Here is a 16,358-nt window from a genome sequence, read left to right on the forward strand (position 1 = left end):
GATTTTTAATGAAATAAGTTACAACTTGGAAGATATTTAAAATTATAATCATATATAAATTTAATTTCTTAGGCCTTTTCAGTTGAATAAAGGTTTGTAATATTTGGCTCAACACCAGACAAATATAATCTCAAATCTAGTTGTTCATCAAGTTTATTTCTGTATTTTGACTTAAAACAAGAACAAAGCCAAAATGTTTGCCCTCACAAATATGTGGCTGAAATAGGAAGATAATTTTATAAGCTCTTTTGCTAGAAAATGGAAATTGATAAAAGATAAGAAAAAAAATCAATCTGAGAGGGGAAGATCCTCAGGGTTGCTGTCCCAAAGAGAAAGTTACCATTGACATTCACTCTAGGGCAGGAAGGCCCGAAATACAGCCATTAAGTGGAGCTTGAGCAAGGACCTATTGTGGTCCAATCTGTGAGCTTCAGAGGGAAGTATCTTTTTTTCTAATTAAAGGGACTATCTTTTGACTCACTTCTTAAAGATGCCTATTCACTAAATGGGTGTTGCCTCACTCTAAGTTACATGAAAATGCCTTAGCCTAAAAGGGCCAGGGTCTCCCACTGCATCCTGGGTCATCTCCAGTCATCCTGATGAACATCTGGTCACTGGATCCAGATGGCTCTGGGGGAGAAAGTGAAGCTGGTAACCTTGCATAGCCCTCCCTCACTCAAATCAAAGTCAACTGCAAGTTATGTCATCATTTCCCTGATGTCATGGTCCTCTTCGAAAACAAAGGACAAGCACAACCTGTGAGTAAACCAAGCTGCCTGAAAAGGGACCCAGCTAGCTGAGTAACTCAGTTCATCCTCTGCCTTTCCCTCTCCTCCTTCCAAAGAAAAGTAAATTTTGATGGCCAGAAGCTGCTCACTTAACTTGGGGTTTATTGGCTAGATTTCTCTTTCTTTCTTTTCCTTCCTTCTTTCCTTCCTTCCTTTCTTTCTCAAAACCTTAAACCCAGTTCACTCTGAAGCTCATAAATTGGACCACAATAGGTCCCAGCCCAAGCTCCACTTAATGGCGATACTTTGGGCCCTCCAGCATCAGAGTGAATGTCAATGGCAACTGTTTCTCTTTGGAACAGCAACCCTGAGGGTCTTCCCCTCCTAGCTTGAAATGGATTTAGTAGAGCTGCAAAGGTTAAAGTAAACCTGTAAAGATTACAAAATAAACTAATTTTTAAAAATTAACATTTCTATTAAAAATCCAAGGGGCAATGATAGAAAAGGAAGGCACATTCAAAATAACTATAAAATACATAAAATATCTGGGTGTCACTCTAACAAATACAATTACAAAAATGTTCCTTAAAGGAAAAAACGAATACCTTAAATAACTGGAGGAATACTTAGTGCTAATGGCTAGGCCCTGTCAATATGATAAAATGACAATATTACCAAAGTTAATTTACAGATAGATCAAACAAACTATCAAAGGGACACTTTGTAAGAACTGGGTAAAATAATAAAATTAATTTGCAAGAACAAAAAAGGTAAGAATAGAGGAAGACTATGACTTCAAGATATCAAATTATACTATAAAGCAGTAATCTTCAAAACTCTCAGGTACTGATTAAAAAAACAGAAAACTAGATCAGTGGAAATGACTAGACAAAGAATCAAATATAATTGAATTTAATTACTTAGTATTTTATAAAATTGAAAACAAATTACCTAGGAAAGAACTCCTTATTGGAGTAGGAACTGCTGAAAAAACTGCAAAGTAATGTGGCAGAAAAGTGTATTTTTCAAAAACATCTTATGCCACAGACCACAATAAATTCAAAATGATATGACTTGAACATTAAAATTAAACAGCGGGTGAATTCTTAATCTAGGAATTAAGGAAATTACAAAAGATAAAACAGATAATTTCAACTACATAAAACTGAAAAATTTTTGCAGGAATAAAATTAACACAACTAAGATAAAAAGGGAAGCTGGGGGTGGGGGGCAGACAGAGCTCTATATCAAATATTTCTGATACGAATCTTATATCCAGTTATACAGAAAACAGAAACAAAGACTAAGGAAATTATTTTCTTATAAAAGGTCTAGAGTGATAACTCTTCTCAAAATAAGAAATACAAACTATTAACAACTATACAAAAGAATGTTCCAAATAGGAGAAGCACAAATCAAAACAACTCCAAGCCTCACCCATTAAACTGGCAAAGACAACAAAAGCTGGGCATGATCAATGTTAGACTGTAGAGAAACAGGAACACTAATGCACAGTTGGCAGAGCTATGAATTAATCCAAACATTCTGGAAGGTGATTTAGAATTATAGAAAGAGGGTGACTTAATTATGATGAGCAAAAGAGAAAGGAAATGTCTTTTTATTTAACCAATTTAAGAGAAGGATCCCTTTGTTCACCTAGGACCAGACTGAAAGGGAAATCCTTAAAAAAGTGCTGAAAAAGAGTAACTGGTTTCAGGGATATAGTTATTTCCCCCTTTAAGAGTATTAACATCATTGTTCTGATTTGTAAAAGAAAAACTCTAAACTTAAAACTTGGTTTTAATTTGTAGTGGAATTTTACCTCTTGCTTCATGATTACTATGAAATATAAGCTGAAAGTTGTTTAAGCTACATAGAGAATTCCAATTAGCAGGAGAAACTGCCCATCTGGACCCCTTTCCAGAAGAAATGCTTGCATACTAATAAATTGTCACTGGCAGATTTTGACTTGAAACACCCCTAGCCAGATGTTGTCTCTCTTTTCTCTGAATATTTTATACTTCTAAATACACTTTCACATCATACCTTGTATTATATGTATCTCTGTGTATGTCATATTCTCTTAGTCTTTATATTCCCTGAATGACCTAACATAGTACCTTGATGGGAGTTGAGGTTTTTGATTTGTAATCTCAGCTTCATGGATTCAGTTATCATCTTCATACAAATGATTCTTAAATTAGACTAGCTTTAACTTCTCTCCTTATCTCTAATGCAATAAACATTTATTAAGCAACTACTATGTGCTGGGTATCATGCTAAGCACCTGTCATACATCTTGAACTGGATATCCAAGAGACATCTTAAATTCAACTTGTCCAAAACCAAACTCATTATCTTCATGCCTAAATCCTCCCCTTTTCCTAACTTCCCTGTTAGTATTAGGGTACCATTCTCCCAGTCATCCAGGCTCAAAAGCTAGGTGTTATCCTCTACTTCTTACTCTTCATCCCTCTCCCATTTTCGGTCAGTTAACTGACTGACTGACAGTTTACCTTTGCAACATCTCTCATATACCCCCCTTCTCTCCTCTGACACTGCCATCACCCTGGTGTAGACCCACATCACCTCCTGCCTGTAAGATTACAACAGGCTTCCAGTTAGTCTCCATAACTCGAGTCTCTCCACTCCAGTCCATCCTCTGTTCAGCTGTCAAACAGGTCTTTCTATAAAGCACAGATCTGACCATGTCATAGGAGCAAATATAGAATCCTCTGTTTCAATTTTAAAACCTTTACAACCTGGAACCTTTCTGATCTTTTTTACTCCTTCTTCTTCCCCCATATTCTGTGATGCAGTAAACTCCCAGTTCAACGTTTTTCCAATTAAATGATGTTTCATCTTTAGTGAGGGCAAAGCACTGTGCCATACACTGTGGCGTATACACAGCTGAATAAGATATATTCTCTACTTTCTAATAACCACTTAAAATCTAGCTGGGAAGAGACAACATCTCCTTACCTATAGCTTATCTAAACTTGGTGGTGCTCAACAAATGTTTTGTTTGAACTGCTAAAGGGACAGTAACACAGAAAATTTAAATCATATGAAATTTAGGCAATAATTCAAGACAATAAAATTGATTATTTCATTAAACAATTATTTATTAAGCAAGTACTATGTGCAAAGTCCTGGGCATCGCTGGTCACTGAAGTTCAAAATTCAACTAAAACACAATAGTTGTTTCTTCAGTCACTGAGATTCTGCAGACTTCACAAGTCACCCAAGTTCCTAACCCTGGAGTTGCACAATCAAAGACTCTTAGGGCTAGAAGAAACCTCAGAAGCAACCTAAAGAATTCCCTCTAAAGATCCCAGACAAATAGCCATCCACCCTTTGTTTTAAAGACCTTTGGTGAAGAAGATCCCACCATCTCCAGAAGCTGCCCATTTGATGTTTGCATAGCTCTTACTATTATCAAATTTTTCTTTATATCAACTATAAATCTACCACTTCACAATTTTTACCAATGTGTTCCTAGTTCTGTATTCTGGGATGTGGGAACTGATTCCCCTTCCACATAAGAAGGGGGTTTCAAATACTCAAAGATGAGTGAAAGTAAAAAGAGCATAGAATGTATAATCAGGAAACCTGGGTTCCACTACTGTCTGAAGGTTAAGTGATGTGGTCCTGAGCAAGTCACATAATTTCTAAGAGGCTGTTTCCACAGCAGCAAAACAGAGACGATAATTCCTAACAATAGTTAACCTTTGCAGTGATTTAAGGTTTACAAAGCACTTCATATCTATTATCTTATTTGAGATTCACAACAACCCTGTAAACTAGGCACTATTTTCCCATTTTACAGCTAAGAAAAGTGAAGCTGAAGGAGGTTAAATGTCTTGTCCAGGGTCACACAGCTGGTTCAAGACAGAACTGGAACTCAAGATTTTTTTTTTGGAGGGAGGAAGGCAGGGCAATTGGGGTTAAATGACTTTACCAAGGTCACACAGCTAGAAATTGTGTCAAGTGTCTGAGGCCGGATTTTAACTCAGGTCCTGCTGACTCCAGAGCCAGTGCTCTACTCACTGCACCACCTAGCTGCCCCAGGAATCAGATCTCCTTAACTCTAAGCCTCATACTCCAGCCACTGAACCACCCAGCTGTATTTATCAATATTACCTGTTGCACTGTTGCTTAAAGAGCACTTTGCATACCTTGAAGTGCTATATGTGATAACAAACACCTACCTCCTACGTCATCTTACTAATTATATCCTAGTGAGTAGGAATGGGGGCTACCAGACTGCTTCAAGATCTAGCATGAGGAACACGAAATCAAAGATCCTGGTACTACTAAAGTTCAGGCTTCCCTCTTCCTCATCATGCAATCACTTGTCAAACTGCCAATTCTCCCTCCACAAAGTCTCTTTCCTTCTCTCCAATCACACTATGCTACTTGAGACTCTCATTATTCTTACCTGGACTACTAGAATAGTCTACTGATTAGTCTCCTGGATTCTAGTCAATCCACTCTGCAATCCATCATCTAAATAATGGTCCAAAAAAATTAAGGCAAAAATATGCCATGTCACCCCCTATTCAAAACCTTCAGTGGTTTTTGAATACTACTAGGATAAAATAACATGTTTAAGGCCTTCTGCAATCTGATTCCAATACACCTCTCTAAGCTTATTCACATTACTTCTCATCACACAGTTTACATTCCAGCCAAACTCCCTGAACCTGACATTCTATCTCCCATTTCATGGCTCAGTGTGCTAGTGTGTCCAAAAAAGGGGGGGGGGGGGAATCAGGAGTACTGGAAATAACAAAGAAAATGCCACATGAATGCAAGGCACTGTCCACACCTGGAATAAGGCATGCAGTTTCCAACGTACCACCTCAAGAAAGATAAAACATAATATCAATGATCCAAAGAGATGTGGATAAATTGATTAAAAGATCAGAGTGACACTATATGGAGAAGAAAAAGACTAAATAAATTAGGCTAAAGACATGTAGAATGTAAGCTTCTGAGGGCGGAGACTTTAGCTTCTGTCTTTGTATCCCTAGTGTCTTGCACAGGGTAGATGCTTAATAAATGTGTGCTGAATTCAATCTGTTAACAAATGAGAAATCTACAAAATCACGGAGCAGGTAGAAAACTCTGTTACTGCAGGAAAGGAACTTTACAGGAACATTCAGCATATTCCAACCAAGGTTGTTTTTTTCTGCAAGACAGTTCATAATAATTGTTCTTAACTGATGTCGAGATCACATGAGCAACAAAATGGAGGACCAGATATTTTCTTCAATCCCCATGACCTTTCAAACCTCTCCAAAAATAGAAATTATGCAAGAAAGATAAAGTAACTTTAGCTATTTCCATGGTAGGATATCCCAAATTAAAAAAAAAAAGGCTTATATCAAAACCTACCTCTACACCCAGGTTTCCTCCTCCCTTTTTTTTTCCTAAGCCATAGAAACTCTGGGTTCAGGTTTCGGAAGTTTGCTCAGGCCTGGAGAGCTGGCTTGAGCAAAAGCCTGATGGAGGTGGTAACCTGGAAGCACCAGTGCTGCAAGGCTCTGAACTGCTAGTGCCAAGCCAGAGAACTGAGGAACAAAGAAAGTGGGACAGGTCACCAGTACAGGACACCTTGTATGGGGGAAGGAATGGAATGTCAAGGGCTGTGTAGCACTCCACCAAAACCAAAAGATACCACTGCAACCAACTGGGGAGAGTTCTAACCATCCAGAGACTCAGACTGGTAAACCATAAATTGCCTAAAGAAACTACAACCAGAGGGGAGAGAATCAAAAAATGAATGATAAGGAAGATGGGTGGTGGGGAGAGATACTGAAAGTACTAAAGATTTCAGGAAGAAGAAATAAATAAATAAATCAACAAAAAAAAATCCAGTAACAGAAATAAATATGGCCTCAAGTTCTAGTAAACAAGTTCAAGAATCTATGAATACATACTGTAAAATAAAGGACTGTTTCAATGAACCAATCAGTTGTATTGACTTTTTTTTCCTCTCTAAAAATACTATTTGTCATATGGGATGGGTCTCTGGGAAGGGGAGAGATACATGGGATACTATGGTGATGTAAGAAACAGAAAATACCAATAAAAAAAATTTTCAAAATAATACATTATAACCAAAACCTAGTTGTTAACCAAATTCCAGAATACAAGAACAAGGGGCCATTTTGTGGAAGCTGGGGAGAGGGAAGCTTTGAACAAATAAAGAGAACTGCTACTTCATAATCAAGTGTACTTCTTTAACAAATCAATAAACATATACTGAGTTATTACTATGTACACTGTTCTAAGAACTGATACAAAGAAAAAGCAAAAACAGTCCCTGCCCTTAAGAAGCCTACATTCTAACAGGACAAGGTTCAAGTGATACACACTGATAAATGGACCCCAAAAAGAGTGGTCTGAATGGCTGAACCACAATGGATACTAAGGAAATCTAAAATTTCTGACTCCCTTAGTTTTTGAGGTATAGGACAACCACACTCTCTGACAAAGCATTATTTGGTGCCACCAACATAGAGAATACTAGCCTGGACTGACTAAGTGGCTGATCCCCGTCCCCCCCGCCAAAAAAAATTCACAAAATGATAGGATTTAAGATCTGGAAAGGATCTAAAAGATCTATTAGTTCAACAACCTCATTTGAAAGAATAACTAAGATCTGAAGATGTTAAGTGAACACAATGACCACTACAAAGAAAGTAGTACTGAAAGACTTCAGAACTCTGATCAAACCTTTTTTCCACGCAGGGATAAGATGATATGTCTGTCATTTCTAATACCCTTCCTGATGGTTTCTTGGCCACAGTTGCACACTGATCCAGCAACTTCTAATATTAATTGAACAGTGTTACAAGGAGCAGTCCCTTAGGAACTATTATAAATATAACAATGTTGGGGTAGGTTTGGGTTATAAGGCATTATTCCGAGATGGGGAGAAAATATGGAACTCAAAATCTTATGGAAGTGAATGCTGAAAACTAAAAAGAAATAAAAAGAAATTATAATGTATTATTCCCCTCCAAGTACTTTACAATCTACCCATGCTGGTCCAATGGTCCACGCTGGTTTCTCACATAGGTTTCATCTCCTATCACTGGACATGGGCTATCCCTCATTCCTGAAATGTTCTCACTCTTCACTCCCATCTCTTAGAATCCTTAGCTTCCTTCAAGACCTTTCCTGGTCCCCCCAAGTTGCTAGTGCCTTCCTCCCTAAGGTTACCTTCCAACTCTTCTGCATATATCTTGTGACCTTGCACAGCCCTCCCTCACTCAAAGTCAACTGCAAGTCATGTCATCATTTCTCTGATGTCATGGTCCTCTTCAAGAACTAAGGATAAACACAACTGTCTGGCATGGTCTGGGCAATGCTCCCCATCTCAGAATAATACCTTATAACCCTTCCCCTCCCCCTCCCCTTCTCTCTCCTCTCAGTGCTCTGTCCAAAGGAAGGTACATTTTCCATGGCTGAAGGCTGCCTCCTTAACTTTGGGTTTACTGGCTAGATTTCTTTCTAAAAAACCAGGCCTTAAATCCAATTCACTCTGGAGCTCATAGATTAGAGAATACCCTGCCCTCCAACCAAAGAGTGAATGTAAATACTAAATAGTAACTGTTTCTCTTTTGGCAAGGAACCCTGAGAGTCTTCCCCTCCCAGTTTGATTTTTTTTTTTGAGTTTTTATTAAAGGGGCCATCCCTTGATTAATTTCTTAAAGAGGCCTATGCACTGAATGGGCATTGCCTCACTCAGCGTGAGGACCTGAAAAGACCTTACCCAGGAAGGGCCTTCTCCAGTCACCTTGGTGAACATCAGGCCACTGGACCCACATGGCTCTGGAGGAGAAAGTGAGGCTGGTGACCTTGCACAGCCCTCCCTCACTCAAATCGAAGTCAATTCCAAGTCAAGTCATCATTTCCCTGATGTCATGGTCCTCTTCAAGAATGTAGGAAAAACACAACAACTATTCAAATAATATCTCCTTGAGGACAGGGATTGTTTTCACTTTTTTTTTTGTATTTCCAACAATTAGTACAATGCCAAGCACATAAAAGACACAATAAATACTGCCTGCTTGACTGATAATAATCACATTATTAAAGTGACCAGTCTTAACTTTAGAGGACTAAAGGTGAAACATGTCTCCCTCCCAACTTTAGGAAAGTGGTAGACTATAGCTATGGAACAAGGCTTTGTTTTTAAAAGTTTGTTTTTAAGATGGCAAGTAACTTTGCCAAGTTCCACAGAAAGTAACTCAGAAAGAATTTTAACATAGGCCCTCTGGCCCAAATATGGTTGCTTTTCCACCATACCACTTGTTCTCACTTAACTCACTAAGATTTTTTAATAGTTATCAGGCATTGATTTTTCCCTTGCAGAAATTGTTCTGCTTTCCTCTAAAAAGCTATTCAATAGAGCCCTCCTTTAACATTTATTTCACTAGTTCCCTGATACAAAGGAACTGATAAGAAATTAATGAGAGAAACTATGATCAGTAACTCTCAAGACTCTCTATGAAACCTTAAGAATCATAGTCATATTGAACAATTAAATTCAGCAAATATTCATTAAGTATATGCTATGTGCAGAGCACTGCGCTGACTGCACGGAAATGCAAAAATGAGTAAGAAAAGGCTTCTATCCTCATATTTTCAATCCAGTACGATTATAATAGACACTATAAAGATGTCAGCACCTTTAGGGTAGGAGAGACAGTATAATTAACTTTAAATTGTCCTTGAAAAGAGTCAGATGACCTGGGGTTCAAATACTATTGCTGACATCTATGTGACTGAGGTAAGTGGCTTCATCTTTCTGAGTCTGGTTGGTAAAATGATGAGGCTAGAATAGATGGTCTCTATGGCCTCTGCCAATTCTAACATTCTGAATCTGACATTTCCTCTTTGCATCCTGTCTAAACTCACTGCTTTGTATATGAGGTGCTTAATAAATATATATTTAATCACAAGTTTGGTAGGAAAGGCAACGGGGAGTGATTTGGCCTCAGAATCAGGAAATCAGAAGACTTGAGTTCAAGTATCATCTCTGACAAACTGGCCACCTAGTAAGTCAGTTAATTTCTGGGTGCTCTAGGCAATACTCAAACTCTAAGCTGAAATACAGCTGTGGATATGAGTGACTAGGGGGAGTTTCCTCACCAAAGATTTCTTTACATCAATTAAATCATAGGTCAAGGCCACCTCCCCCCAAAAAATGTATAAGGAGTATAATCCATTATTCCATACACAGGTTATGTATATACCAGGATTTGGAGATTGTGGCTTACAGTCCTACACATTTCAACCTGAGAGATTTTCATACTTCTATCCAATCCTGGATATCTACATCTTGATTAGCCTAAATATCCTGGCATTTCCCATTTATTCTAGTACTTCCAACAGGAAAAAGTAAAGAAGGCCACCAACATATTGGGTGGACTCCCTTGTAGCAAACTTATGACTAGGCATGGACAAAAATCACACAGAATGGTCCAGCATGCTTGGGTTTCCATGCTTGTTGGGAAGGAACTTTCAAATCAATGAAGTCACAGATCCACTTGAGACTAGAAGGTACCTTCAATTTAGCTACTTCAAAAGTCAAGTAACAATTTAGGTAAGAAGTTCACTTAATTTCCATACCAGAACAAACTTTTTCCCCCCTCTAGGATTCATTCTTTCTTTCATTCAAACATTTAGTAGGCACCTATCATGCAAAAGCACTATGATTGGTCCTCAGAGACAAAGAAAGATTAAATAAAGGAGGCTCTCAATATTATCTAAGCTTATGTTACATCCAGGATTTCCTATATCCTATAGCTGCCAAATTGATATTCCTAACCATGTATCTTGGTTCAAGAAGCTTCAGTAGCTCCCTACTGCCTCTTAAGATCAAAACCAAACTCCTCTGTCTGGCACTTAAAAGCCTCCTTCCTATCTAGCTCCAGACTGCTAATACATTACTCTAATCTCCCCACCCACCCCCACCTCAAGCACACTCGACTTCAGTCAAACTGATTTGCTGGCAGCTCCTCTCACAAGGCATTACATCTCCTGTCTTCATGCAAAGGCAGTTTCCCCTGCCTGGAATAGCCTCCCTCCTCACCTTGAACGTCCCTCCTCAAGCACCAACTCCTAAAAACCCTCAGTTTTAGTATCACAGTTGTTAGCACTGTCTACCCTCAACTATTATTACTGTCCACTACTGTGTATTGTTTTGTATATAGCCATTATTTTCATGTGTAAATATATTCTCTCTAATAGAATATAAAGATAGAGGTTGTCTCTTTTCTTTGTATATCCAATGTCTGGCACACAACAGACACTTAATAAATGCTTATTGATTGGTAAGACCTATAAACTATAGGTAATTATAAAACACATTATTACTTTGCAATTAATTAGAGCAGAGCAAAGTAACTTCTTGAATGATGAATGAGGAAGAGGATGGCTATCAGGGAAGCCTTCACACAAGGGATGGCAGCTATGACCATTAAGTGATCTCAATGCTCATCTAGCTGGCTCCTTCTCTTTAATATAGTCACATACTGACTTTGGAATCCCTTAGGCGGTAGTGCTAGATAAGGGGACCCCAGAGAAGACCTAGTGCAGCCTTTTCAGATGAGGAAACTGAGGCTTAGAGTACTCTTAACCTTTTCTTTGGCCCATACTTATTTCTACCACAACTTCATGAATTGAAACAAACTGAAATTTGTCAAACTGTACAGTGCAAGCTCTGGCAAATCCCACCAACAAGAACTTCCAGTATAAATTCAGCAACAGTTGGCCTGTCTGCCATCCACGGACTAGCCTAGTTAAGTACAACCTAGCTCATCATCAATGGGGGAACAATCATGCAATGAATTCTTTGACCATGGTCACCCATGAAATGCTGGTTTCTACAAGCAAAAACTTAGCAATCCTAGAAAATGCATTCCACAAAGTCCTTCCAACAGGCAAACCTAGAAAACCGCTTTATCTGTTGTTGCTCAGAAAAGGCATGACAGTTTAAACTAGGTAGAAAATAACTGGGTTCAAAAAGGAAACGAAATGTGATGACAACTGTACTTTCCTTAGTTTGAAGGGGTGGGACAGAAAGCTGAGTCGAGCTTAGCTCTCAAGTCTAAGACAATAAAAGGTTATTTCCAAAAATATTTTAATGCACAATTTCAAGGTGGTATCAGACTTCAAAGAAGGACTAACTTTAATAGGAGAAGTAATAGTTAATTACTGGTAAATACAATTATTGGAACAGTTTTATATCCAATAAAGAAAAAGAAGAATCAAACCTCACATCCATTTCCTATTCTTAAATTTAGTAGTAAATTTTATAGTATTAATAGAAACAGTGTAGCACAAAGGAAAGAGCTCTAGAATAGGATCCAAGAGACAGATTTTAATCCTTGTTGTCACTTGGCCTTTGGCAACTCAATTAACTTCTCTGAGCCTCAATTTCCTCATCTGTAAAATGGAGATAAAAGGCTTAAACTGCCTACTTTCCAAGGTTATCCTGAGAGTGTCCTATAAATCTTAAAGTGCTAAAGAATGAATTAAAAAAAAACATTTATTAAGCAGTTATTATGTGCCAGGCACTGAGCTAAGTGCTACAGATAGGAATACAAAAGAAACAGTCCCTAACCTTCCACATAGAAAGATGTAGTGACAATGAAAGGAAAGGCGTTTTGGTCTGAGAAATCAAAGAGATGGTGAGTCCAGCCATAAGGCAAATGAACTGACACACCTTTGCAGAATCAATGAGTTATCATTATCAGTTATTATCATTAGTTCCATCATTGATAAAAATTTAAACTGTCTGGCATGGTCTGGGCAATGCTGCCAACAAAAGCCAAACTAGTTTAAAATTAAATTAGGGGCTTAATTCCATTCAACAAAAATTGATTTGAACAGCTGCAGCACCTTGTAAATAGGAAATAGGGGGAAATTGTAAAATTTAGGTAAGAAACAACCCCTGCTCTCATACAGTTTAGAGTCTAGGAGGAGGACAGGACATGATAATAGATACAATAATAAATAATAATTCTCTATCACTTTAAAGGTTGTGAAGCACTTTACAAGTGGTATCTCATTTTACCTTCATAACAACCCTGTGAGGTTGGTGCTATTATTATCCCATTTTACAGACGATGAATCTGAGACAGAACGTTAAATGACGCACTTGGGTTCACACAGTAAGTGTCTGGGGCTAGATTTGCACTAAGGTCTTCCTAACTACAGGTCAAGTACTCTAAACCACTGCCCTTCCTAGCTGCCTCTAATACATATCTACATCTACAATTATAACACAAAACAACTAATCACCCTAAGTGCATAAGGGAGAGGAAGAAAGGAGGGAACATTTATTAAGCTCCTACCACGTACCAAGCACTGTACTAGGTGCTTTACAAACAATTTCTCATTTGATCCCTATTGTACAGATAAGGGAATTGAGGCAGACAGAGGTGAAGTGACTTGTCATGGTCACAAAGCCACTAAGGACCTCTGAGGCTGATTTGAACTCAAGTCTCTGAACCCCAGGCCCAGAGACTAGGGAATTATAAACAAGGCGTCATAGCAGATTTACAGCAGAAGTTAGCCTCATATCCAAGTCCCCTAACTTTAAATCAATGCTTTTTCCACTGCACTGGGGAAAGGATAAGAAATTCAATTTGGGGTGTATTGAGTTTGAAGTGCCAGTGAAAAGTCCTGTCTTGGTACCTATGTCCTAGAAGGATTCCTGTATATCCAGGACTCAGGAGAGGCCAGGAGTGGAAAAAGATTTGGGTGTCATCCGTACTATAGTAATAGCTGAATAGGATAGCTGAAACTGCGGAGATGAGATTGCCAAGAGAAGAGAATCCAGGATAAAACCTTGAGTGATGCATACTTTAAGACACTGAGATAAAGAGACAGAGAAGTTGGAAAGGTTGGCCAAGAAAGTGTGGAAATCTCTGAAGCTAAAGGAGAAGAATATATTCAGAAAAAATGGTATCTAATGCTGAACACAAAATTTTCAAGGAAATAACACCAGAAACGGAAGTTAGGAGGTCTCAGTTGTAATCACAACTCTCTCACTAGTTACATGACTTCTCTGGAGCGTACTGAGATAGTATTTATATAACCTGCTTCATAAGAGTGTTATGAGAAAAATGCTTCATAAGTTGTAAAGTACTCTCTATATAAATCTGCACAGCTGTGATTATTGAAACAATCTTTTGACTCCTCATTTGTTTCTAGATATCTTGTTTGCCCATAAATTTGTTCCAAACAGAAAATATAATAGTGAGCTTATCCGTAATTGTCACTTAAGTGTAAATTTCATGAACTAAGCAGACTCACAAAGCAAAAGAAGGGAGACTCCTATTTCTCATAAGAACAGAATTTATGTATTTTATATTGACAAATTCCTTTAATTTAATCTCAAAAAGGCATAGAAACCTGACTACAGGCTAGCCACTAAACAGCCGATCAAAGTTTACTGAGTAAACCAATACTCTGGCACTAGTACCCAGTTGTATGCACAAACACTAAGCACTACACAAACATAGAAACCACTTAGGGAAAAAACCCAATATTCCAGAGATTTAAATTCCTTCATTCTCAAATTACTAAAACATGGCAGTATACCAGGAACAACTTGGGGGCAGGGAAGAAGGATTAAACTTTAAAACAGCTAAAATTAGTACCAATCAATAAACATTTATTAAGCACTTACTATGTACCAGGCACTATCCTAGGCACTGATACACTGGAGATACAAATATAAAGAATGAAACAATCTGTACTGTCAAGGATCTTATATTCTAACAAAGGAGCTTATGTTACCACACCTTTAGACAAATACAACCAGCAAGTAAGTTTGTACTGTTGTCTTATAACCAACCCCAATTTGGGGATAGGAGAGAAATAAGGAAACATGGTTTATTTCACCTTCCTGAATTAAATTACAATCTCTATCCGCTATCACATTTTAACAATAACCTAAATAATGTACACTCAAACTCTGCAACAAAGTAGAAAACTTTCTTTCCCTGCAAGTATGACTAAGTCTAAGAAGAGGCTAACACCAGCTGCTCAACCAAAACACAGCAGGGTGCTAGAATCTGAAACAGAGAGATAAAAATTTTGATCTTTACTCTCCTGAATCTTCAAGGATAAGAAAATGGCTTTTCCCCCTCTAAGGAGAGGGAAACATGAGTAGAAACACAAAAATTCTTGGTCAGAAAGGACCTCAGAAGTGACCTAGTCATACCATAACTCAAACATAAATTCCCTCTAAATCTTTCCCATTAAGTGAGCTTTATTACTGTTTGCTTGAAGAAATCCAGCACCTGGGAACTCATGCTTATTCCGGGAGTGGACTCCATTATAGAACTGGTCTATTTTTTTAGGGAAGAAGGAACAGAGGCTGAACCTTCGACTTGGTGTACAGAAATCCCAAAAGAGAAAACTCCCTCTATCAATTCATCAAATCTCTGCAATTCATAGTCTTAAACAGCTGCCAGAGTACTAAGAGGTTAAGTGACTTACCCAAGACCACAAGCACTGTGTGTGTCAAAGACTCTTAAGACATAAACCCTCATCTTCCTGCTTGGATCTCGGTTCTCTGTCCATAATACTGCCCCATGTTTCTCCTAACTTTTAGGACGTTTCAAAAATATGCCACTCTGAAAACTTGTACCCACTTATTCCTACTTCTGCCCCCTGGAGACAAGTAGAACATGCCTAATCCCTATTCTCCATCGCGGGGAGGGAGAACCTTCAAAGTCTTCAGTACAAATGGCTATCAAAACCCCAGTATCTAAAAACTAGAAGACCTCCAGAAGTTATCTGAACCAACTCATACCTCAGCAGCAATACCTTCCACAGCTTCCCCAAGAAGTTGGGCCATCAAGTCTCTATTTGAAGACCTCTAGAGAAGGGGAGGTCTGATGTGGCCCATTCCACTTTTGGTCAGCTGTGGTCTGGCAGGAAGTTTTTCCTTACATCGAGGCTCAATCTGCAACTTCCATCTACTGCTCCTAATTCTGTTCTTGGGGGCCAAGCGGAGCAAGTTCGATACCTCTGGCACATGACAACCCTTCAAATACTTGAACTGTAACTTTCCCCTTAAATGACAGAATCAGAGCATCTCAGAACTGAAGGGGGCTTTACGAATCATCCCGCAGAACCCCTTCTGGAGCAGGCATGTCCCCTGCCACATCGCTAACAAGCAGGCATCCCGCCCCTGGGGTAGGACCAGCAAGGAAGAGTCATCCCCAGTTCTCAGCTGGGAACTGCTAGGCGAGCTAGCCTGAAGGTCCGACCCCGGAGGCCCCAGGCGACCTTAGGCGACTGTCCATGGCCCCCTACCCCCCATCCCCCATGCCAAGCTCTGCAGCGGACTTCGCGTGTCTCCTTCCCTCTCTGTACCTCAGTTTCCCCATCTGTCAAAGAGAAAGGGCAGCTGGACCGGATGATGTCTCAAGTCCCCTCTAGCTGTGACTTTCGTGGCTACTCCCCTTTTCCTTGAATGTCGGCTCCAGGGGCCGAAGGGGAAGGGGTAGAGGGAAGGCGAGATTAAGGGTGGGAAAGGAAGGACCAAAGAAGCCGCCGGGGGGCGGGGAGGCGCCGCTGCCGCCGCCCCCA

General features: G+C 39.0%; 1 protein-coding gene across 1 annotated transcript in view; it reads right to left on the reverse strand.

Moving 5' to 3' along the window:
- The window catches only part of PPP6C (protein phosphatase 6 catalytic subunit), a 40,711-nt gene that overhangs the window by 24,046 nt on the left and 307 nt on the right, over window positions 1-16,358 (reverse strand). The window lies entirely within an intron of this gene.

This window comes from Trichosurus vulpecula, chromosome 3, assembly GCF_011100635.1.
Source record: "Trichosurus vulpecula isolate mTriVul1 chromosome 3, mTriVul1.pri, whole genome shotgun sequence".
Lineage (NCBI taxonomy): Eukaryota > Metazoa > Chordata > Mammalia > Diprotodontia > Phalangeridae > Trichosurus > Trichosurus vulpecula.